Source organism: Salvelinus alpinus, chromosome 28, assembly GCF_045679555.1.
Source record: "Salvelinus alpinus chromosome 28, SLU_Salpinus.1, whole genome shotgun sequence".
Lineage (NCBI taxonomy): Eukaryota > Metazoa > Chordata > Actinopteri > Salmoniformes > Salmonidae > Salvelinus > Salvelinus alpinus.
In genome coordinates this window covers 14,691,861-14,718,186 of record NC_092113.1, presented here as the reverse complement: position 1 = coordinate 14,718,186, position 26,326 = coordinate 14,691,861, and the positions used below count along the sequence as shown (strand labels likewise).

At 44.3% G+C, this 26,326-nt stretch overlaps 1 protein-coding gene across 5 annotated transcripts in view; it reads right to left on the bottom strand.

The window, feature by feature from the left end:
• LOC139557244 (solute carrier organic anion transporter family member 4A1-like) overlaps nucleotides 1-26,326 on the bottom strand; it is a 61,072-nt gene that overhangs the window by 29,877 nt on the left and 4,869 nt on the right. For 2 of the 5 annotated variants that reach the window (XM_071371773.1, XM_071371778.1), the window contains exon 1: nucleotides 3,971-4,073. The exons of 2 other annotated variants lie outside the window; for them this stretch is intronic. The gene's annotated coding sequence lies outside the window, so the exon portion shown is untranslated. Of the gene's footprint in view, nucleotides 1-3,970; nucleotides 4,074-26,326 lie in introns of those variants that run through there. One more of the 5 variants, XM_071371775.1, reaches the window with a different exon arrangement.

The window sequence follows — 26,326 nt, the reverse complement described above, 5'->3', positions numbered from 1 at the left end:
GCTGCCGGGGACTTCTTAAAGAACAGGTTAGCGGCAGGGGCTGTGGCTTGAGGGTCATCAAGATCTAGCCTAGCTAAGGCCGCACGCAGGACCGCGCATAGTGAGGCAGAGCTTCCTTCTGACTCCGTGTGATCAGAGCCTCAGAATGACTCCTCTGTCCCATCTTTAGCTTTGAGACTTAATGGGTCCACAACACTGGATCCCCGAGTGGACAGCAGGTCATCATCCCGGCTATCTGAGCCCTATGTGGCATTCCCCATGCTGGAGGGTGTGCTAGAGGGACCCAACTCAGGGGGCTTGAAGGAATGCAAAAGCGTTTGTAGCTGCTCTATCTCAGAGGATAAGGAATCGACCTTCCGAGTGAGGCTCTTATTTTTTTTACGGGGGGGGAATCAGTTTCGTGTGCTTTCCTTCTTTTGGTGGCCCTGGGTGGGACCTTGCGAACAACGCCGGACGCTGGTAAATTATCTTTGAAAACCAGGCACTCAACTCTGGCTAGCCGCGCTTGCCTTACCTTCACAGGCAGGACGGCACAGTTAACGCAGAGGTCAGAAAAGGCCACACGCAGGTGGACAACGCCAAACCATCTTCAAGTTGTAGTTCAGCTCCACAAGAGGAGCAGCCATGCATGCCCAGCATCATGGTGATGCGCTGTTCTCTCAGCTCAGAACGTGAAGACAATAAATTCTAAATATTAAATATTTCTCATGCAAACTCATCAAACTAACTAATATAATAGTAACCGAAGACTGTATACAACAGCGACAATAATCTGGCGGAAGCAGTACAGCAGCCTTAAAAATAATTTTGAGTGAGCCTAGCTATGACCACAGGGCTGGAGCAGGAGAGGTAACATTTTTAAATGTAGACTTATTTATCTGAAACACACACAAATGGCCGTCATTTGGTAAGCCAAGTTGACAACACACAGTGGCAGCTATATGAAGTTGGTAAGCTAGCTGACGACACACAGTGGCAGCTAGGTTGAGTTAGTAAACTGGCTAGCTAGCTTGCTTGTAGCATACTAGTAATACCAGGGGAGAGGGATGCCTACGGGAGGCAATCCGAATCTTACGTCATATAGCTGGCTAAGCTAACAATCTTCCTAGATGTGGGTATTTAGGGAAGTGACCCGTTCAAGTTTTAAATAGTCGAAGGACGACTAGTGCCCGGTGGCCTCGATAACAAGCACAGCAGTGGAGGATATCTTGACAAGGTTAGCACCGGAGTACTGTGGCAAACACACACACTTGCTGTTGGGCTAAGTCAGCACAAGACAAGGACGCCCGATATCCTCCAATAAAAGGGAGCTGTCACACAGCCTTGGGGAGCGAATTTCGTGCTCTGACCCAGAGGTCACAGGATGTTGGTGACAGTACACACAACTCACACAGAATTTAGCTTACCCTCTCGGGACATGGGAAGATGCAATCCGAAAAACGGAAGCAGCGGAGCATTCAACTTATGCAAAACGGCTAAGGTAACTTTACGAGAAGAAACAGTGTGTGGTCTGATGTCCTCCCACGCTGTGACTTTGTTGTTATTATTACTTGACCTGCGTGGAGCGCGATGAATATAATCCATACTTTCAACTGTACTGTTGGTCTGAAAGGTATGAAGTAGAACCCGTTTGTAATAGCAATAAGGCACCTCAGGATTTGTGGTATATGGCCAATAAACCATGGCTAAGGACTATACAGGCACTCCGCGTTGCGTCGTGCTTAAGAACAGCCCTTAGCCTTGGTATATTGGCCATATACCACACCCCCTCGTGCCTTATGCTTAAATAACTCACGACTAAGGGCTGTTTTGACCCAGTCATTAATTCTAATAATTCTATTCATTAGACGTTGCTAAGCTAAACAAATCATTGGAATTTTGATAGCTAGCAGAGATTCAATGATGATGAGACAAGAACTTCAATAAATAATGATTTAATAAAGGCCTACATAAGCAACAACTATTAGGGTTGGCAAGTCTGACCTAACCAAGCTAGTTGGTAATATTAATAGTGATGTTTCCGTTGATGGCACACGAGCGGAAGAACTGTCCATGGTACTGGCGCTGGTTGGGACGCCCCACTCACATCGTCGCCAGCTAAAATGGTATTCCAGCACTTTCTGTTCTCCATGGTGCAGCCAATAACTATTGAGTGAGCTCTCACATCGATGACCATTCACAGCCATTATTTCCCTTGCCTCCAGTCCCGCATCAGATATATTCTTGGAACAGGAGAGATCGCATTTGTAAAATGATACATTGTTGCACTGGTCATGGGCAGACAGGTAAGTTTATACAATCCCAGACTTTTATAAACCAAAATATTTTATGAATTTTATACTTGGGCTACAGGACAGTGGAATGATGACATTAACACGTCATGGTATGTCATGGTATGTTAACTCCCGTATACTGTATCAACCAATTAGCATTCAGAATCCAAACAACCAATTTCATGAGACAATATACACATGGCCAGTACATTCATAAGAAGTGCCATTGGTTACGTCATTACCTAGCAACACACTACTACCTTTACAGATCCACTGTCTCATCTGCCAAGCCATGCAATTTATAAACTTGTCCACTGTAAAAAGCATCTAGACATTATGTCCAACATTTGTAACATGGTTGCAATATTGAAATTCGATCTCCACTGCGTCCCATAATAATGAATGTGTTGGGAGTCGAGGCCAGACAGACGGGCAGCTTTTCTCAGCCAGTCAAAATCATGTATCAGCATAATTTTTATGGATACAAAGAATTTTCTATAGAAAAACTGGTAAAACGAAACAAAATGCAGCTAGTTTGCTGTCTTTCCAGCTTCAGTGATTGTGTGGTAGCTGTGTAGTTGGCTATCTAGCAAGGGGGAAGAGCCTCCATAGCAACCATTTTTGCTTGCCATAGCAACCTGCAATGTTCTGGAACTATCAACCAGCGCTTGGGTCATTTTGCTTTACATGGCAGCCAATACGAATAGAACTAATGGCCAGAAAGTGCCTACAATTGCACTTGACAACCAATGTTAGTGAATGTAGCATCACATTTTGTAGAAACTGTATGGTTTGGGAAATAATCTTGATTTTTAATGCTGGTAACCTGTTGTATAAAAGCAATAATATATGAGAGGCCATGTGTTATGACATTTTTATCATGGCTGTGGTGGTCTACGGCTAAACCACTAGGCTTCGCCTCGTGGCTGTCACAGCCATGATACAATTGTCATAACACATGACCTCTCATGTATTACTGCTTAAATCAAATTATACAGCTCAGACTCCATCTCATTAAACCTATTCCAACAGCAACGAAAAATAACTGAGAGCCTTTAGTCAGATAGCACTTGGATATTTCTATGACCAAATCATTATTTCAAACATAAAACATACCTTATTAAACATACTCCTTGTTGCTTGGTTTGTACAGACCATTTTTGGTTTACATTTTTGAAAACATTCTATTCCACACAATCCAACTGCTTTAGAACTTTCAGGATACCTGCAGAAACAGTTTGGTCTACCAACATTCTTCAGAACCATAAACATGTGATGCTTTGTTGAATGATCAACTAAACCCTTATCATTTTTTTGGCTCCTCCTTTTCTTAATGTTTGGTGAGCAAGTACTAGTAAAGAAAAGCTAACAACCGTTTCAAGTATGCAATTAAACATATTGCTGTTATCCGTTTTCTGTTTGAGACTGGAGAAAATCCTTTCTTCCTCAGCTTTGGAAGCTACGCAGGACCTGTAGACTATTTACCACCTTTTCACATAATATGCTAACCCTCCTCTCCTCAGTACAACACCATTTAGTTAACAATATAATCAGATTGAAGAATAAACTCACACAGAATAAAATAAAATCCTCAGATTGACCATACTTTTTTCTCAACTACTCCTCAATACCAATAATGAGGCATTACAATAAATACGAAGTAGAAAGCGAAATATTAAGCATTATTTGCATCCTACCTCCACTCTTCCTCACAGGGTAAGGGAAACTGAGTCAGGGAGAGAGATAGAGACGGAGGTATCCCAGGTTCTAACCCAGTCTCTCCAAGCCTCTTAAAGGCTAACACTGAGACAGCACAACGCCCAATCCTGACGTACAGATCCTGCTGATGACAGCCATGTGGGACAGCCCACCACTCCAGTGCCTAATCCACCTGGATAATTGGCTAGGGCTTACCACCACCTCCCACTGACCACCCTACCCAACCCAGACACGCACACAGCTACACACACACCACCGCTGTAGAATACAGTATAACATAATATATATGATATAATATAATAACTGCAGTATAATCTCATTTTAGATCACACATTTCTGTGGTTATAGCTCAAAGGGTGAATTGTAAACAACGGTAACTACTGTAAATGCAAACTCATTATTTGAACAGATATTCCCTAGAGCAGCAAATGAATGTGAATGTTGTGTGTGAATAGGAGAATGAAATAGCCTAGTCTGACCGCCAGCCACACAGCCATTGTTTGTGTGGGATCGTTTCAGGACCAGTATATAGGGAAACGTTATCCTAACAGTGAACTGAATAGCATTTCAGCTCTTCTGGAGTGAATTATCACAGTGTTGTGTGTGTTTGTGTGGTGTTTCTCTCTCTCTCTCCCTCGCTAAAATACACACACAAACAAATACACCCTTTCCATCATCACCTTTAAGATATCCTTTCAGGTTTTGCCTGATTTTCCCTGAGTGCCACTTTACAGGTTAAATCATCTGCTGCTGCCTTCAGGATCCTCAAAACTAGCAATTATTTGCCAGAACCTCTGCGCTCAGTCCACAAAGGTAATATCAAAAACCTGATTTTCACAGCTTTGAGGATGTTTATGACATCAGGGTTTTTGGCTACATGCCATATACAGTAGTAGTAATATTGTCCTCATAATTCTGCATGAAATTATGGCACTGGTGGTCTGTTACTGCTGTTAAAACAACAGAGAAAGACGAGTACTATCTGGCTTCAGCAACAATGGTCATGATGATTGCAGATATAAGAGTATGCGGTGGTGAGCCAGCCCAGAACATTTGATTAAATCCTAATTAAATCGTATTGAGCAGTTGATTGATGGCCAAGTGGAGATATCCCCATTTTCCTCAGATAGTTTGAGAGAGAGAGACTAAGACTCTAGATTAGACTATGGGAACGGGTCTGGAGCTGGAAGGACGCATTTGAGCCAGGGTACAATGTTCACAATGAGCCATGGGGTGATGTCCGTTATTTAGTTGTTTGCGTATCCCAGTGCAACGGATATATGAAGAAAAACAAGGCCCAAACACAAGATTTGGCAAACCTTCTAGTGTTTTACAGACCTGTTCCATTTATATTGGGATCTTCGAGTCTTTTCATTTCTATATCAAAGTGAGATCAAAATGAGGGAGCTCAGATGAATAAGCAAAGGGGCTACCGGTCCTCATTCTTATGAATAGCAGCTCATTCTTATGAATAGCAGCAGTGTTTGCTTTGGAGTGAGGAGGGTTTCCTCCTCTTTGGTAAACAGTTTCCTTTGATGTGTTGTTGGATTGCATGCAGAGCCAAGAGGTAGAACCAGAGCCATATATTTAGATTTGGGACAACTTTTAGAATGTTTTATATTGTTCTTATTCTCGACATTCAGTTCCATAGCATTGTTTAAATATCCCCCATGTAATTTTAATGGGGAGGTAACATGGCTGCCATAGAATGTTGTAGGGTCATGCAAATGCATCATAATTCAGAAACCTCAAAGGCCCAACTTTTTAAGGGTGTGTTCGTAAATTTACCCTGGATAGTCAAGAGTGCACTCTGGGCCGTTCCTAAATTCAGAGTGTTGTCAGATTGTCAGTTTGTAAATTCAGAGTGCACACTGGACGCTCTGGCCGAGAAGTAGAGTTGATCCGAGCAATCTGACCTCACAACAGCAATCATGCACCCAAGCTAACTGGCTAACGTTGGCTAGCTTGCTAGCTACTTTTAGTCACAAATGAGAGATCACCTCACTCGGACCATTTCACTCACCCTAGCATAGCTGGTTATACTGTTTTCATGTTTTCTTAAGGTTTAATGACAGTTTTTTAGCCAATGTTTACTGACACCTGTCATAACCACAGTGCTAGGATGTTTGTAAATTCCTAAATTATTCTTCGCTCTGATACTCTCAAACCAGAGTGCTCTGAACTTGAGAGTAGATTGCCAGAGTGAATTTACAAACGTACCCTAAATACGTGGCTCTGGGTAGAACCACTGTCTCACATAAAATAGCAGGGTAGGGAAGCCACCCTACTCATTCTCACCTGTTGTTCCTGGAAGGGAAGCACTTTCAATACTAATGCTTAATTCGACCTCCGTTCCTCAACTACAACATAGAGGATGGAATATGGATGTAACACACTTATTATCAGGTTTAAGTTCGGTAATAAGGTACTGTAACTTGACGCTGACAAACATAATTTTTTGGGAAAATATTAAACTAAACATATTTGAAAATCAATAATTTGGGGAAGTACTGTATGTTTCTGTATCTGTCTTGTGACAGATTGGTCCAGAGCATTTGGTTTTGCCTGCTGAGATCAGACAATGTATGGTCCGATAACAACGTCATAGATGTCCGAAAGAAAAACTAAAATTTAACCAATCACTACAAAACGAACCAGGGAACAGCCCACTAACATTGTTGTCGTTCAGCCCCCGTTGGCTCAATGTTCCTGGGAGGTTCAGGCAACAGCAAACATACTATTTCCATTAGAACAATCTCCGATACTGATCTAACCATTGTGTCTAGTCTACAAAGTACACTATTAAAACCCTGAGATTCCTTCATCTCTGTTTGGCCCCAGGGTAGTATTGTTCTCCATACTGTTTATCTTTATACAGTTACAGTACATCCATACTGTATGCCCTCAAAAAAAGAATATCAGGACATTTTGATGCACATAGTCACCCCAAAAGCACTAGCGAGACAGAGGGAAACACTCCATACATAGCAGCCACAAGAAAACTACAACTTACATCATACAGTAGACAGAGCTGCAAACAAGAACTGACAGACAGAAAGACATGGCACAGCAGGTATAGAACTGCCAGACAGACGGCTAGACAGACAGACAGCCAGGGACATACGGACAGACAGCCGGGCCCTCAGCGAGTAGGCGTCAGCAGGTTGTCCCTCAGGCCAGCAGAGATCTTGACTGGGACTGAGGCTGGGCACTATGACATTGCCAGAACGCCAGGCCCTGGACTCAGCATGGAAACAGTGTCTGTCTGTCTGTCTGTCTGTCCATCCCTCTCCAACATCCGGGCCGTAGCGCATCTCATACAGCTACACGCGCTCAGTCTAAACAATATGCCACACTGTAGGTCCCAGTTCTCCATCTTTAACTGACTATCTGTCACACACTCCCACTGTACCTACAGTATGTCTATGCATCAGTGGACCAAGATGGCGTAGCAGTCGGACGTGTGTTTGTCTTGTCTTGTCTTGTCCCGCGTAAATAGTCCTCGTTTTTTTTCGTATGCATTTCGTATATATTTTAATTTCACTTTCCATTTAGGAACTGAATATACATTCCGCCTCACCCAATGTGGTACGGATCTGCTATTTCTTTTATACTTTAGAACCGTAACCCCAATCAGAAGCTAGCCAGATAACTAGCTAGTAGTCAGTTAGCCACTGCTGCGGTCTTCACCCTTAACTCGGACACCAGCCAGCTTCAGCTCGGGCCAATACCTGCCAGTCTGCAAGCGCGATATCAACCCAGAGCATATAGGACTGCTTTTTCACTACCACATCACCGGATTTTTTTCCTACTTCATCACCGGATTTCAGCCGCAGGCTCTGGACATTTGCACCTTGATCTCGCAGCTAGCTAGCTGCAAACCGTGTGACTATTGGCTTACGTCGATCCCGGAGCAAACGTAATTTATTCCGGAGCCAGCCAGCTGAGGAGTTCCATCAGCCATTCCTGGGCTACAGTCACCTATCCGGACCCGTTTTTTTTTGTTGTTGTTGTTGTTGCTGCAGATACGGAGCCCCACCGGGCCTTCACGACTGACTGGCGGCGTTATCTGCCCGAGGGTGCTATCCAACTGGCACCCCCGTCCCGACGTTACCTGAACGCTCATCTGGGGCCCGCTAATCGTTAGCTGTCTTATCGGCTGCTATCTGAATAAGTATATCGGACAATTATTATTATTATTATTATTTATTTTTTATTTTTTATTTTTTCTTGGGTCACTATATCTATTTTGCCAATTTGGATTGATCCCCTCTACCACACGGAACCCCACTAACCTACCGACGGAAACGCACGAGGTATCTACAATTAGACCTCCATCCTATGCTATCTTGCTACCGATAGCCATCTACCCGGCCTGCTGTCTGGATCGCCGTGACCCCAACCAACCTCTACTCACTGGACCCTTATTGATCACTCGATTAAGCATGCCTCTCCTTAATGTAAATATGCCTCGTCCATTGTTGTTCTGGTTAGTGTTTATTGGCTTATTTCACTGTAGAGCCTCTAGCCCTGCTCACTATACCATATCCAACCTCTCAGTTCCACCACCCACATATGCGATGACATCACCTGGTTTCAATGATGTTTCTAGAGACAATATCTCTCTCATCATCACTCAATACCTAGGTTTACCTCCACTGTATTCACATCCTACCATACCTTTGTCTGTACATTATTCCTTTAAGCTATTTTATCGCCCCCAGAAACTTCCTTTTACTCTCTGCTCTAGAAGTTCTAGACGACCAATTCTCATAGCTTTTAGCCGTACCCTTATCCTACTCCTCCTCTGTTCCTCTGGTGATGTAGAGGTGAATCCAGGCCCTGCAGTACCTAGCTCCACTCCTATTCCCCAGGCGCTCTCTTTTGATGACTTCTGTAACCGTAATAGCCTTGGCTTCATGCATGTTAACATTAGAAGCCTCCTCCCTAAGTTTGTTTTGTTCACTGCTTTAGCACACTCTGCCAACCCTGATGTTTTAGCCGTGTCTGAATCCTGGCTTAGAAAGACCACCAAAAATTCTGACATTTTCATCCCCAACTACAAGATTTTCAGACAAGATAGAACGGCCAAAGGGGGCGGTGTTGCAATCTACTGCAAAGATTGCCTGCAGAGTTCTGTTTTACTATCCAGGTCTGTTCCCAAACAATTTGAACTTCTACTTTTAAAAATCCACCTCTCTAAAAACAAGTCTCTCACCGTTGCCGCCTGCTATAGACCACCCTCTGCCCCCAGCTGTGCTCTGGACACTATATGTGAACTGATTGCCCCCCATCTATGTTCCGGAGTTCCAAATTAAGCAGCAGCAGCTGAAAAGATGAGCTCCTACAAATATTGAAATTTAAATGTTTTTTTAGAGTAAAGTACATCGAAAAAAAAATCAAAAGAAAACTGCAAACTGAATAGGAGACCAAACAAGCAGCAAACAAAGAAGAAAGGCTTTTGAAAAAGTAACAATTTTTCATAAAATTATACCGTTTTCTTAGCTAGCTAAGTTGTTTACCTGTTGCTAGGCAGTTGCTAGGGACATTCCTGAAAGAAGCTAGCTAGCTAACAAGGAGTGTCTAGTTGGCAGAAGAGAAGAAGGGACAAAGAAGGGACAAAGTGGGACAAAATAAGGACAGAAGAAAAGGGAAAGGGGACATTAAGGTGAAGCAGTCCTCTAAAGACACAAAAGACAATAATACAAGAAACAACACTTCTATTGCCTCTCCCTCTACGATACGCACTTCCGGTTTGGTTTGGAGCGAGTAGTTGCATTCCGCTTTGCTCCACAGGTAGTATTACAGGTAGTATTACATTTCATTTCATTACAGTACAACAGTTTGATTTGTTTGATCTTAGCTGGCTACATAGCCGTCTTTGTATCCAAGATAATTGTGTAGTCTAGAGTAATTGTCGAGGTTACCTAGCCAGTTAGAGGTTACCTAGCCAGCTACACTTTCAAACAAAGTCAACAACGCAGCCACTGCTAGCTAGCCTATTTCACCAGCCAGCAGTACTATATCATTTTAGTCAATAAGATTTTTTGCAACGTAAGCTTAACTTTCTGAACATTCGAGACGTGTAGTCCACTTGTCATTCCAATCTCCTTTGCATTAGCGTAGCCTCTTCTGTAGCCTGTCAACTATGTGTCTGTCTATCCCTGTTCTCTCCTCTCTGCACAGACCATACAAACGCTTCACACCGCGTGGCCGCTGCTACTCTAACCTGGTGGTCCCAGCGCGCACGACCCACGTGGAGTTCCAGGTCTCAGGCAGCCTCTGGAACTGCCGATCTGCGGCCAACAAGGCAGAGTTCATCTCAGCCTATGCTTCCCTCCAGTCCCTCGACTTCTTGGCACTGACGGAAACATGGATTACCACTGATAACACTGCTACTCCTACTGCTCTCTCCTCGTCTGCCCACGTGTTCTCGCACACCCCGAGAGCTTCTGGTCAGCGGGGTGGTGGCACTGGGATCCTCATCTCTCCCAAGTGGACATTCTCTCTTTCTCCCCTGACCCATCTGTCTATCGCCTCCTTTGAATTCCATGCTGTCACAGTTACCAGCCCTTTCAAGCTTAACATCCTTATCATTTATCGCCCTCCAGGTTCCCTTGGAGAGTTCATCAATGAGCTTGACGCCCTGATAAGTTCCTTTCCTGAGGATGGCTCACCTCTCACAGTTCTGGGTGACTTTAACCTCCCCACGTCTACCTTTGACTCATTCCTCTCTGCCTCCTTCTTTCCACTCCTCTCCTCTTTTGACCTCACCCTCTCACCTTCCCCCCCTACTCACAAGGCAGGCAATACGCTTGACCTCATCTTTACTAGATGCTGTTCTTCCACTAATCTCATTGCAACTCCCCTCCAAGTCTCCGACCACTACCTTGTATCCTTTTCCCTCTCGCTCTCATCCAACACTTCCCACACTGCCCCTACTCGGATGGTATCGCGCCGTCCCAACCTTCGCTCTCTCTCCCCCGCTACTCTCTCCTCTTCCATCCTATCATCTCTTCCCTCTGCTCAAACCTTCTCCAACCTATCTCCTGATTCTGCCTCCTCAACCCTCCTCTCCTCCCTTTCTGCATCCTTTGACTCTCTATGTCCCCTATCCTCCAGGCCGGCTCGGTCCTCCCCTCCTGCTCCGTGGCTCGACGACTCATTGCGAGCTCACAGAACAGGGCTCCGGGCAGCCGAGCGGAAATGGAGGAAAACTCGCCTCCCTGCGGACCTGGCATCCTTTCACTCCCTCCTCTCTACATTCTCCTCTTCTGTCTCTGCTGCTAAAGCCAATTTCTACCACTCTAAATTCCAAGCATCTGCCTCTAACCCTAGGAAGCTCTTTGCCACCTTCTCCTCCCTCCTGAATCCTCCTCCCCCTCCTCCCCCCTCCTCCCTCTCTGCTGATGACTTCGTCAACCATTTTGAAAAGAAGGTCGACGACATCCGATCCTCGTTTGCTAAGTCAAACGACACCGCTGGTTCTGCTCACACTGCCCTACCCTGTGCTTTGTCCTCTTTCTCCCCTCTCTCTCCAGATGAAATCTCGCGTCTTGTGACGGCCGGCCTCCCAACAACCTGCCCGCTTGACCCTATCCCCTCCTCTCTTCTCCAGACCATTTCCGGAGACCTTCTCCCTTACCTCACCTCGCTCATCAACTCATCCTTGACCGCTGGCTACGTCCCTTCCGTCTTCAAGAGAGCGAGAGTTGCACCCCTTCTGAAAAAACCTACACTCGATCCCTCCGATGTCAACAACTACAGACCAGTATCCCTTCTTTCTTTTCTCTCCAAAACTCTTGAACGTGCCGTCCTTGGCCAGCTCTCCTGCTATCTCTCTCAGAATGACCTTCTTGATCCAAATCAGTCAGGTTTCAAGACTAGTCATTCAACTGAGACTGCTCTTCTCTGTGTCACGGAGGCGCTCCGCACTGCTAAAGCTAACTCTCTCTCCTCTGCTCTCATCCTTCTAGACCTATCGGCTGCCTTTGATACTGTGAACCATCAGATCCTCCTCTCCACCCTCTCCGAGCTGGGCATCTCCGGCGCGGCCCACGCTTGGATTGCGTCCTACCTGACAGGTCGCTCCTACCAGGTGGCGTGGCGAGAATCTGTCTCCGCACCACGTGCTCTCACCACTGGTGTCCCCCAGGGCTCTGTTCTAGGCCCTCTCCTATTCTCGCTATACACCAAGTCACTTGGCTCTGTCATATCCTCACATGGTCTCTCCTATCATTGCTATGCAGACGACACACAATTAATCTTCTCCTTTCCCCCCTCTGATAACCAGGTGGTGAATCGCATCTCTGCATGTCTGGCAGACATATCAGTGTGGATGACGGATCACCACCTCAAGCTGAACCTCGGCAAGACGGAGCTGCTCTTCCTCCCGGGGAAGGACTGCCCGTTCCATGATCTCGCCATCACGGTTGACAACTCCATTGTGTCCTCCTCCCAGAGTGCTAAGAACCTTGGCGTGATCCTGGACAACACCCTGTCGTTCTCAACTAACATCAAGGCGGTGACCCGTTCCTGTAGGTTCATGCTCTACAACATTCGCAGAGTACGACCCTGCCTCACGCAGGAAGCGGCGCAGGTCCTAATCCAGGCACTTGTCATCTCCCGTCTGGATTACTGCAACTCGCTGTTGGCTGGGCTCCCTGCCTGTGCCATTAAACCCCTACAACTCATCCAGAACGCCGCAGCCCGTCTGGTGTTCAACTTTCCCAAGTTCTCTCACGTCACCCCGCTCCTCCGCTCTCTCCACTGGCTTCCAGTTGAAGCTCGCATCCGCTACAAGACCATGGTGCTTGCCTACGGAGCTGTGAGGGGAACGGCACCTCCGTACCTTCAGGCTCTGATCAGGCCCTACACCCAAACAAGGGCACTGCGTTCATCCACCTCTGGCCTGCTCGCCTCCCTACCTCTGAGGAAGTACAGTTCCCGCTCAGCCCAGTCAAAACTGTTCGCTGCTCTGGCACCCCAATGGTGGAACAAACTCCCTCACGACGCCAGGTCAGCGGAGTCAATCACCACCTTCCGGAGACACCTGAAACCCCACCTCTTTAAGGAATACCTAGGATAGGATAAAGTAATCCTTCTAACCCCCCCCCCCCCCCCTTAAAAGAGTTAGATGCACTATTGTAAAGTGGTTGTTCCACTGGATATCATAAGGTGAATGCACCAATTTGTAAGTCGCTCTGGATAAGAGCGTCTGCTAAATGACTTAAATGTAAATGTAATCTATCTTCAGAGCTCGTGCTGCTAGGCGACCTAAATTTGAACATGCTCAACACCCCAGCCACCCTACAATCTAAGCTTGATGCCCTCAATCTCACACAAATTATCAATGAACCTACCAGGTACCACCCCAATTCCGTAAACACGGGTACCCTCATAGATATCATCCTAACAAACTTGCCCTCCAAATACACCTCTGCTGTTTTCAACCAAGATCTCAGCGATCACTGCCTCATTGCCTGCATCCGTAATGGGTCAGCGGTCAAACGACCTCCACTCATCACTGTCAAACGCTCCCTGAAACACTTCAGCGAGCAGGCCTTTCTAATCGACCTGGCCGAGGTATCCTGGAAGGATATTGATCTCATCCCGTCAGTAGAGGATGCCTGGTCATTTTTTAAAAATGCCTTCCTCACCATCTTGAATAAGCATGCCCCATTCAAGAAATTTAGAACCAGGAACAGATATAGCCCTTGGTTCTCTCCTGACCTGACTGCCCTTAACCAACAGAAAAACATCCTATGGCGTTCTGCATTAGCATCGAACAGCCCCCGTGATATGCAACTTTTCAGGGAAGCCAGAAACCAATATACACAGGCAGTTAGAAAAGCCAAGGCTAGCTTTTTCAAGCAGAAATTTGCTTCCTGCAACACAAATTCAAAAAAGTTCTGGGACACTGTAAAATCCATGGAGAATAAGAACACCTCCTCCCAGCTTCCAACTGCTCTGAAGATAGGAAACACTGTCACCACCGACAAATCCACTATAATTGAGAATTTCAATAAGCATTTTTCTACGGCTGGCCATGCTTTCCACCTGGCTACCCCCACCCCGGACAACAGCACTGCCCTCCCCTCTGCTACTCGCCCAAGCCTTCCCCATTTCTCTTTCTCCCAAATACAGTCAGCTGATGTTCTAAAAGAGCTGCAAAATCTGGACCCTTACAAATCAGCCGGGCTAGATAATCTGGACCCTTTCTTTCTAAAACTATCTGCTGAAATTGTTGCCACCCCTATTACCAGCCTCTTCAACCTCTCTTTCGTGTCGTCTGAGATTCCCAAAGATTGGAAAGCAGCTGTGGTTATCCCCCTCTTCAAAGGGGGGGACACTCTTGACCCTAACAGCTACAGACCTATATCTATCCTACCCTGCCTTTCTAAGGTCTTCGAAAGCCAAGTCAACAAACAGATTACCGACCATTTCGAATCCCACCATACCTTCTCCGCTATGCAATCTGGTTTCAGAGCTGGTCATGGGTGCACCTCAGCCACGCTCAAGGTCATAAACGATATCTTAACCGCCATCGATAGGAAACAATACTGTGCAGCCGTATTCATTGACCTGGCCAAGGCTTTTGACTCTGTCAATCACCACATCCTCATCGGCAGACTCGACAGCCTTGGTTTCTCTAATGATTGCCTCGCCTGGTTCACCAACTACTTCTCTGATCGAGTTCAGTGTGTCAAATCGGAGGGTCTGTTGTCCGGGCCTCTGGCAGTCTCTATGGGGTGCCACAGGGTTCAATTCTTGGACCGACTCTCTTCTCTGTATACATCAATGATGTCGCTCTTGCTGCTGGTGATTCTCTGATCCACCTCTACGCAGACGACACTATTCTGTATACTTCTGGCCCTTCTTTTGACACTGTGTTAACAACCCTCCAGGCGAGCTTCAATGCCATACAACTCTCCTTCCGTGGCCTCCAATTGCTCTTAAATACAAGGAAAACTAAATGCATGCTCTTCAACCGATCGCTGCCTGCACCTGCCCGCCTGTCCAACATCACTACTCTGGACGGCTCTGACTTAGAATATGTGGACAACTACAAATACCTAGGTGTCTGGTTAGACCGTAAACTCTCCTTCCAGACTCACATCAAACATCTCCAATCCAAAGTTAAATCTAGAATTGGCTTCCTATTCCGCAACAAAGCATCCTTTACTCATGCTGCCAAACATACCCTTGTAAAACTGACCATCCTACCAATCCTCGACTTCGGTGATGTCATTTACAAAATAGCCTCCAAAACCCTACTCAATAAATTGGATGCAGTCTATCACAGTGCCATCCGTTTTGTCACCAAAGCCCCATATACTACCCACCACTGCGACCTGTACACTCTCGTTGGCTGGCCCTCGCTCCATACTCGTCGCCAAACCCACTGGTTCCAGGTCATCTACAAGACCCTGCTAGGTAAAGTCCCCCCTTATCTCAGCTCGCTGGTCACCATAGCAGCACCTACCTGTAGCACGCGCTCCAGCAGGTATATCTCTCTAGTCACCCCCAAAACCAATTCTTCCTTTGGACGCCTCTCCTTCCAGTTCTCTGCTGCCAATGACTGGAACGAACTACAAAAATCTCTGAAACTGGAAACACTTATCTCCCTCACTAGCTTTAAGCACCAGCTGTCAGAGCAGCTCATAGATTACTGCACCTGTACATAGCCCATCTATAATTTAGCCCAAACAACTACCTCTTTACCTACTGTATTTATTTATTTATTTTGCTCCTTTGCACCCCATTATTTCTGTCTCTACTTTGCGCTTTCTTCCACTGCAAACCAACCATTCCAGTGTTTTTATTTTTTATTTTACTTGCTGTGTTGTATTTACTTCGCCACCATGGCCTTTTTTATATTTTTTATTTATTTATACATATATTTGTTTGCCTTCACCTCCCTTATCTCACCTCACTTGCTCACATTGTATATAGACTTATTTTTTTCACTGTATTATTGACTATATGTTTGTTTTACTCCATGTGTAACTATGTGTTGTTGTATGTGCCGAACTGCTTTGCTTTATCTTGGCCAGGTCGCAATTGTAAATGAGAACGTGTTCTCAATTTGCCTACCTGGTTAAATAAAGGTTAAATAAAAATAAAAAAAAATAAAAAATCAGTCCCGTGTGCATGTTAGTGGCTAGTTTTCCCTCTGGGTGCCTGAAGCGTAAGGCAGGGCCAACCTGAAACACATGGGGCGGACAGGACTCATCCGTTTATGATCCTGGTTATGGCAGCAGTTTTATGTTATCATTGTCCAGATGCCGTTGTCATGGGACATTACCTCCCAATTAAACAGGTAGCTACTAAGCTTCTCTTCATGATGCTTCTGCAGGCTATGCATGATAAGGCTACATGAAATAGCAACAGGACCAGTGAAGAATTTGAAATATTACGATTTTGTTTTTCATAAGGTAGGAAATAGGTCCTACATTTCCAAATGTGTAGTCCATCTCCTTAGCTACAATTTATACAAATGTACTCTGGTTACGCACGTTACATTGTACCCTACCAAATGTAACAGTGACAGTAACTGTAGTGACACTGGGTCCAGGGTGCCCTTTGGAATCCTACTCAGAGTAAGTTGATGTTATTACACTTTACTGCTCTATTATGGAATGTATATACAATACAACTGTGTGCCATAAAACTAGATGCCTTTCATATTTGTGCTTGATACAGGTACCTCAACCACAGTTGATTCAGCCAAGTGTATTCAGAGATTTCCTTTTAGAATTTTGGAAAATGTAAGTAAGACCTATTCAAAAACTGTTTACACCAAGTCAGAGTAACTGATCTTCAGTTTTACTTTCCTTTTCCTTTAGATTATTTTTCTCCTAAAGATGTGCTGACTGTCTTTTCATTTCCCTTCTGTTTATATGTATTCCATACAGCAGATGAGACCAGTTCTGTTAGGTGATCCGTTTGGTACATCCACTAGTACAGTATCTAACATACTGTATCCACTGAGCTAAAATGCATTTTAAATCCCCAAAGCTTCCCTACCAACGTTTTTCACTAACAGCAGCAGTAGCAGCAGTTTTAACAGCCTGTATCTCCCTACGCAGCAGTTGAGCAGCACATTGCTGTCTCTTGATATCAAACCTATGCCCTGCCCAGTCTTCCTTGGGATTGGCACATTCAGTATTTTGGATGAGGCCTTTCCATCCTAATTGAAAGCAATGTGAACTTTGAAACCTCTTGGCTGATCTTGAAGCCTAATCAGCACTTCCTGGTACTGCCTCAGAACAACACATGAGTCAGATGTGTAACTGGGCTGTGGGGAGACTCCAGGAACAGATAGTCCCAGTGTGGTTAAACTGTATTTAATATCAATAGCTTTCTTAATGGACGGATTCCATTGACACCCATAATATGCCAACCAGTGTGTGATGTCCTCCTGTACAGAAAGGTATGTGTGGAAAAATCCCCCAGCCTTCCAGCTCATTGCAGTAACAGTACACCCCACAGGCCACAGCTCACTCTATTGGAGCTAATGAGACTGGACAAGGCAGGCACTGACCCAATAATGGCTTTCCACTTGCTGCTCACAGGGCTAACATCACCCTGCGGCCAATTCTTTATTCAAATTCTTGCAAAAAAATAAATCCCATATTAAATAACAGAAGAATACCTTAAATGTACCTTATGCAAAACCATATCAGAGACCCAGGGTTATTTTCTTATATTGGGTCAAATGACCTATGATTCATTACAGTGGAGGCTGCTGAGGGGAAGACACCTCATAATTTCGGAGCCATCATCGACTCAGTGGGTTTTGTCCAACATGTCTCTGGACCTACTCACTGTCACAGTCGTTGTAGATCTTAATGTTTTTCCTCATAATCCTGGACTATCGGACCACCATTTTATTACGTTTGCAATTGCAACAAATAATCTGCTCAGACCCCAACCAAGGAGCATCAAAAGTCGTGCTATAAATTCTCAGACAACACAAATAATTCCTTGATGCCCTTCCAGACTCCCTCTGCCTACCCAAGGACGTCAGAGGACAAAAATCAGTTAACCACCTAACTGAGGAACTCAATTTAACCTTGCGCAATACCCTAGATGCAGTTGCACCCCTAAAAACGAAAAACATTTGTCATAAGAAACTAGCTCCCTGGTATACAGAAAATACCCGAGCTCTGAAGCAAGCTTCCAGAAAATTGGAACGGAAATGGCGCCACACCAAACTGGAAGTCTTCCGACTAGCTTGGAAAGACAGTACCGTGCAGTATCGAAGAGCCCTCATTGCTGCTCGATCATCCTATTTTTCCAACTTAATTGAGAAAAATAAGAACAATCTGAAATTTATTTTTTATACTGTCGCAAAGCTAACTAAAAAGCAGCATTCCCCAAGAGAGGATGACTTTCACTTCAGCAGTAATAAATTCATGAACTTCTAAGAGGAAAAGATCATGATCATTAGAAAGCAAATTACAGACTCCTCTTTAAATCTGCGTATTCCTCCAAAGCTTAGCTGTCCTGAGTCTGCACAACTCTGCCAGGACCTAGGATCAAGAGAGACACTTAAGTGTTTTAGTACTATATCTCCTGACACAATGATGAAAATAATCATGGCCTCTAAACCTTCAAGCTACATACTGGACCCTATTCCAACTAAACGACTGAAAGAGCTGCTTCCTGTGCTCGGCCCTCCTATATTGAGCATAATAAACGGCTCTCTATCCACCGGATGTGTACCAAACTCTCTAAAAGTGGCAGTAATAAAGCCTCTCTTGAAAAAGCCAAACCTTGACCCAGAAAATATAAAAAAACTAATCGGCCTATTTCGAATCTTCCATTCCTCTCAAAAATGTTAGAAAAAGCTGTTTCGCAGCAACTCAATGCCTTCCTGAAGACAAACAATGTATACGAAATGCTTCAGTCTGGTTTTAGAACCCATCATAGCACTGAGACTGCACTTGTGAAGGTGGTAAATGACCTTTTAATGGCGTCAGACCGAGGCTCTGCATCTGTCCTCGTGCTCCTAGACCTTAGTGCTGCCTTTGATACCATCGATCACCACATTCTTTTGGAGAGATTGGAAACCCAAATTGGTCTACACGGACAAGTTCTGGCCTGGTTTAGATCTTATCTGTCGGAAAGATATCAGTTTGTCTCTGTGAATGGTTTGTCCTCTGACAAATCAACTGTACATTTCGGTGTTCCTCAAGGTTCCGTTTTGGGACCACTATTGTTTTCACTATATACACTGCTCAAAAAAATAAAGGGAACACTTAAACAACACAATGTAACTCCAAGTCAATCACAATTCTGTGAAATCAAACTGTCCACTTAGGAAGCAACACTGATTGACAATAAATTTCACATGCTGTTGTGCAAATGGAATAGACAAAAGGTGGAAATTATAGGCAATTAGCAAGACACCCCCAATAAAGGAGTGGTTCTGCAGGTGGTGACCACAGACCACTTCTCAGTTCCTATGCTTCCTGGCTGATGTTTTGGTCACTTTTGAATGCTGGCAGTGCTTTCAAACTAGTGGTAGCATGAGACGGAGTCTACAACCCACACTAGTGGCTCAGGTAGTGCAGCTCATCCAGGATGGCACATCAATACGAGCTGTGGCAAGAAGGTTTGCTGTGTCTGTCAGCGTAGTGTCCAGAGCATGGAGGCGCTACCAGGAGACAGGCCAGTACATCAGGAGACGTGGAGGAGGCCGTAGGAGGGCAACAACCCAGCAGCAGGACCGCTACCTCCGCCTTTGTGCAAGGAGGAGCACTGCCAGAGCCCTGCAAAATGACCTCCAGCAGGCCACAAATGTGCAAAAAATAAACTTCAGTTAGTGCTAAATATGGCTGCTAGAATCCTGACTAGAACCCCAAAAAATGTATCATATTACTCCAGTGCTAGCCTCCCTACACTGGCTTCCTGTTAAGGCAAGGGCTGATTTCAAGGTTTTACTGCTAACCTACAAAGCATTACATGGGCTTGCTCCTACCTATCTTTCCGATTTGGTCGTGCCGTACATACCTACACGTATGCTACGGTCACAAGACGCAGGCCTCCTAATTGTCCCTAGAATTTCTAAGCAAACAGCTGGAGGCAGGGCTTTCTCCAATAGAGCTCCATTTTTATGGAATGGTTTGCCTACCCATGTGAGAGACGCAGACTCGGTCTCAACCTTTAAGTCTTTACTGAAGACTCATCTCTTCAGTGGGTCATATGATTGAGTGTAGTCTGGCCCAGGAGTGTGAAGGTGAACGGAAAGCCTTTGGAGCAACGAACCACCCTTGCTGTCTCTGCCAGATCGGTTCCCCTCTCTCCACTGGGATTCTCTGCCTCTAACCCTATTACAGGGGCTGAGTCACAGGCTTACTGGTGCTCTTTTATGCCGTCCCTAGGAGGAGTGCGTCACTTGAGTGGGTTGAGTCACTGACGTGATCTTCCTGTCTGGGTTGGCGCCCCCCCTTGGGTTGTGCCGTGGCGGAGATCTTTGTGGGCTATACTCGGCCTTGTCTCAGGATGGTAAGTTGGTGGTTGAAGATATCCCTCTAGTGGTGTGGGGGCTGTGCTTTGGCAAAGTGGGTGGGGTTATATCCTTCCTGTTTGGCCCTGTCCGGGGGTATCATCGGATGGAGCCACAGTGTCTCCTGACCCCTCCTGTTTCAGCCTCCAGTATTTATGCTGCAGTAGTTTATGTGTCGGGGGGCTAGGGTCAGTTTGTTATATCTGGAGAACTTCTCCTGTCTTATCCAGTGTCCTGTGTGAATTTAAGTATGCTCTCTCTAATTCTCTTTCTCTCTTTCTTTCTCTCTCTCGGAGGACCTGAGCCCTAGGACCATGCCTCAGGACTACCTGGCATGATGACTCCTTGCTGTCCCTAGTCCTCCTGGCCGTGCTGCTGCTCCAGTTTGAACTGTTCTGACTGCGGCTATGGAACCCTGACCTGTTCACCGGACGTGCTACCTGTCCCAGACCTGCTGTTTTCAACTCTCTAGAGACTGCAGGAGCGGTAGAAATACTCTTAATGATCGGCTATGAAAAGCCAACTGACATTTACTCCTGCGGTGCTGACTTGCTGCACCCTCGACAACTACTGTGATTATTATTATTTGACCATGCTGGTAATTTATGAACATTTGAACATCTTGGCCATGTTCTGTTATAATATCCACCCGGCACAGCCAGAAGAGGACTGGCCACCCCTCATAGCCTGGTTCCTCTCTAGGTTTCTTCCTAGGTTTTGGCCTTTCTAGGGAGTTTTTCCTAGCCACCGTGCTTCTACACCTGCATTGATTGCTGTTTGGGGTTTTAGGCTGGGTTTCTGTACAGCACTTTGAGATATCAGCTGATGTAAGGGCTATATAAATACATTTGATTTGATAATAATGAAGTGAACGGAATGGCATCAAACCATGTGTTTGATTTATTTGATACCATTCATATATTCCACTCCAGCCATTACCACAAGCCTGTCCTCCCCAATTAAGGTTCCATCAACCTCCTGTGATTCATTAATTCTTTGCAGCAAAATAATTGAATGTATTAAATTAATAGTTTAGTTCCAAAACAACATAAAAACACTTTGAAGCTTCTATATTGCAATAGTCTACACAACATATAAATTCAATGGATTTTACACAGCATACTACGATTTCACTTCCCAGGGTGCAATGCACCCCCCAGGGCTGTTGGCTGGCTAGTGGTTACTGATAGCAAGCCTAGACAAATACCAAGGAGACTAAATATAGTGAATTTCACATGACTTTAGGGTTGTGTAATTTTTAAAAACATTTGTCATTTTTAGCAGGCTCTTATCCAGAGTGACTTACAGGAGCAATTAGGGTTAAGTGCCTTGGTAAAGGCCACATCAACATATTTTTCACCTAGACGGCTCGGGGATTTGAACCTGCGACCTATTACTGGCCCAACGCTCTTAACCACTAGGCTACCTGCTGCTCTCATACTATAATGCTCACATGAATGGCATACTGAATATACAGTATGATCATGTCATTGTCAATCAAAAATAATTTTAATTTAGTAGAATAACGACAATGATACAGTGCACTGCACTGCTTTGTAACACCTTTGCACAGTTTTTTCGGTGGACTGGCCCTCATCATCTGCTCTGTAATCAAAGTATTCACATAGTTCGCTTATGGAGACAGTTTTGTCAACAAGCTGCAGTCATGGAGGTATGATGTTTTTCATTTTCTCTCCTTTCACTTGCTTCTCAAAAGTGGCTTGCGCTGTGTCAGCTGCATGACCAAGCCAAAGTAGCCTGGCTAGCTACTGCCACCTTGAAAAGATTCAGACAAATTACTAGACACATCGGTATATGACAGACACATTTGACCGAAAGTAACACAAATTCTAGTACCAAAATGTTTTTCATGTTCTAGTATCAAAAAAGTAGTGAAGTTTCGGTGTACCGCGAAACACTATTAGGAGAGGGGAGGGCTCTTTTAACTCTCACCTCTCCTGGTTGCACCCCAGCACTATTTGTCTTTGGCGGCTGAGAGTCATAAATGAGGACACACCAATGCATCAGGCCTATAGGGGTGGGGTGATTTTGATGGGGATAGGTATGAGTTTGTTGAGTGGAGGAAAATGATGTCAAGTTACTGTACAGATCACTGTGTAAAGGTCCGATTCCATCCAAAATAAGACGCATTCCGACACACACAAATGAACCTCCTGCCCTACTTTTCCAGGCAGGCTCGCTATCTGCTGTTGATGTGTCGGATCGCAGGTGAAACCGACTGGAAGAAATGACCTCCAGTAAGCCAATCAGACATCTCCAAGCCAGACTTACCCTTATATGAGCTTTCTGAGGGGTGAGGAGAGGCCACCATGTCGATGATGCTAATTAATTACATGTGTCTGCTGACCCTGATGCTCACTGCCTGCCGAGGTTGGGCTTGCCTCAACTACAGAGATGAAAAGAAAGACTGAAAAAATAAACACAGCGCTACAAATGAACCAGACCCCACAGTGAAGCTACGGAACACTCAGAGCAGGATATAGGTCAACCAGTTCAACGACATGGAGAGTGGAGGGCAGTGGGAAACAGTGAGGGCCTTCTACGGACTTTGTTTTACTTCCGCCTTCTTGAAGGCCTTGACACGTCACTCCTGAGAGTGCATGCAGTAGCCTAGCTTTCCCACGGTTTAGCTAGCTTTTGTTGTAGTGTGCGGTGCCTACAGACACAAGTGTTATTGAGAAGAATGTTTTTGCTAATTTGTTAACATCGCCCTGAGTTGAGTGCCACGGTGGTGCGCATTGTACACTGTTTAATTCCCTTCATCTGAACATCAGTGTAAGCAACAATCATGCATGTCAGTTCATTACACACAGCATAACACATACAATTAAATATTTGAGAACACATTTATTTGGGAATATATTACATAGAACAGACATTCTTTGGTATTAGGCTGTATTTAACTCTGCATTGTTGGAAACGGACCAGTAGGTAAGCATTTCAGTTTTAGTCTACACCTGTGGTTTACAATGCACGTGACAAATAACATTTTATTTTATTTATTATAGTGCTAACAAGTCTCACATCAGCTCAGTACAGTAAAATTAATCTAACATGTGAGTCAGTTTGACAGTTGTCTTTCAATGTCAAGCTATTTAAAGTTATTTCAATTATTTTCTTCATGCAAATGAAGACAGGGAAGAGTGGTATCTATATACAGTACACTAGGCATTGCAATAGCTTGTATCTTCACTAGAGTATTTGAAAAAGCATTGCAGATAACAGTAAATCTTTAAAAGGGGATACAGTACGTTTAAAAATAACATGTATTGAACAAATTCTTGTCTGACAACCAAACTAGCCACTATCCAGTGTTAGGGAGTAGTGAACTACATGTACAGTTGAAGTGGGAAGTTTACATACACCTTAGCCAAATACATTTCAACTCCGTTTTTCACAATTCCTGACATTTAATCCTAGTAAAAATGTCTTGTTTTAGGACAGTTAGGATCACCACTTTATTTTAAGAATGTGAAATGTCAGAATAGTATTAGAGAGAATGATTTATTTCAGCTTAAATGTATTTTCTTCACATTCCCAGTGGGTCAGAAGTTTACATACACTCAATTAGTATTTGGTAGCAATGCCCTTAAATTGTTTAACTTGGGTCAAACGTTTTGGGTAGCCTTCCACAAGCTTCCCACAATAAGTTGGGTGAATTTTGGCCCATTCCTCCTGACAGAGCTGCTGTAACTGAGTCAGGTTTGTAGGCCTCCTTGTGCGCACATGCTTTTTAGGTTCTGCCCACACATTTTCTATAGGATTGAGGTCAGGGCTTTGTGATGGCCAATCCAATACCTTGACTTCGTTGTCCTTAAGCCATTTTGCCACAACTTTGGGAGTATGCTTGGGGTCATTGTCCTTAGGAAGACCCATTTGCGACCAAGCTTTAACTTCCTGATGACTGACTGATGTCAGTCATCTCATTGACTGATGTCATGAGATGTTGCTTCAACATATCCACATAATTTTCCCACCTCATGATGCCATCTATTTTGTGAAGTGCACCAGTCCCTCCTGCAGCAAATCACCCCCACAACATGATGCTGCTACCCCCGTGCTTCACGGTTGGGATGGTGTTCTTCAGCTTGCAAGCATCCCCCTTTTTCCTCCAAACATAACGATGGTCATTATGGCCAAACAGTTCTATTTTTGTTTCATCAGACCAGAGGACATTTCTCCAAAAAGTACAATCTTTGTCCCCATGTGCAGTTGCAAACCGTATTGTGAAAGCAGTGGCTTCTTCCTTGCTGAGAGGCTTTTCAGGTTATGTCGATATAGGACTCGTTTTATTGTGGATATAGATACTTTTGTACCTGTTTCCTCCAGCATCTTCACAAGGTCCTTTGCTGTTGTTCTGAGACTGATTTGCACTTTTCGTACCAAAGTACGTTCATCTCTAGGAGACAGAACGCGTGGTCCCATTGTGTTTATACTTGCGTACTATTATTTGTACAGATGAGCGTGGTAACTTCAGGCGTTTGGAAATTGCTCCCAAGGATGAACCAGACTTGTGGAGGTCTACAATTTAATTCTGAGGTCTTGACTGATTTCTTTTGAATGTCCTATGATGTCAAGCAAAGAGGCACTGAGTTTGAAGGTAGGCCTTGAAATACATCCACAGGTACACCTCCAAATGACTCAAATGATGTAAATTAGCCTATCAGAAGCTTCTAAAGCCATGACATCGTTTTCTGGAATTTTCCAAGCTGTTTAAAGGCACAGTCAACTTAGTGTATGTAAACTTCTGTCCCACTGGAATTGTGATACAGTGAATTATAAGTGAAATAATCTGTCTGTAAACAATTATTGGAAAAATTACTGGTGTCATGCACAAAGTAGATGTCCTAACCGACTTGCCAAAACTATAGTTCGTTAACAAGAAATTTGTGGAGTGGTTGAAAAATGAGTTTAAATGACTCCAACCTAAGTGTAAGTAAACCTCCGACTTCAACTGTAGTTCAATTAGTAATTTAACTACATTTTGCAATAGCTTGGTGGTAGTTTATCTAATTTTAAATCTCGGTAGTGTTTTCAGTTACCTTTTTATTTTTTACCATGGAGCGGATTTAGCTAACTACTGGAACTACACACTACTTTTTTTGCAAGAAGAAAACATAGGTATGGTAGGCAATCATTTCCTTTCTCTTTCAACATCAGACACGTCTAATTCTCACTTGCATTCAATAAATTACACATTCTGTTAACACCTGACTCCAGAGTGATCTGTTCTTGCACTTTGTAGTCTATGACATTTAAGATTTAGATATGATAATATATCACGAAGTAGTTTAGATGTAGTGAACTTCTTTTGTGACGTAACTTCAGTTCAGTAAACTATATTTTTCTTTGGGGTAGATTTAGTGTAGCTTAAGTTCTTCTGCTGTGAAGTAACTTGTAGCTTGGTAAACTATATTTACAGAGTAGCTGAGTACAGAGTATCTATATTCTTATAAAGTTCACTCAGTCGTGTTTTCTTTTAGATTTGATGTACGTTACATCACATACATGAACAGATATAGCCCTTGGTTCTCTTCAGACCTGACTGCCCTTAATCAACACAAAAACATCCTATGGCGTTCTGCATTAGCATCGAACAGCCCCTGTGATATGCAACTTTTCAGGGAAGCTAGAAACCAATATACACAGGCAGTTAGAAAAGCCAAGGCTAGCTTTTCAAGCAGAAATTTGCCTCCTGCAACACAAACTCAAAAAAGTTCTGGGACACTGTAAAGTCCATGGAGAATAGGAACATCTCCTCCCAGCTGCCCACTGCACTGAAGATAGGAAACACTGT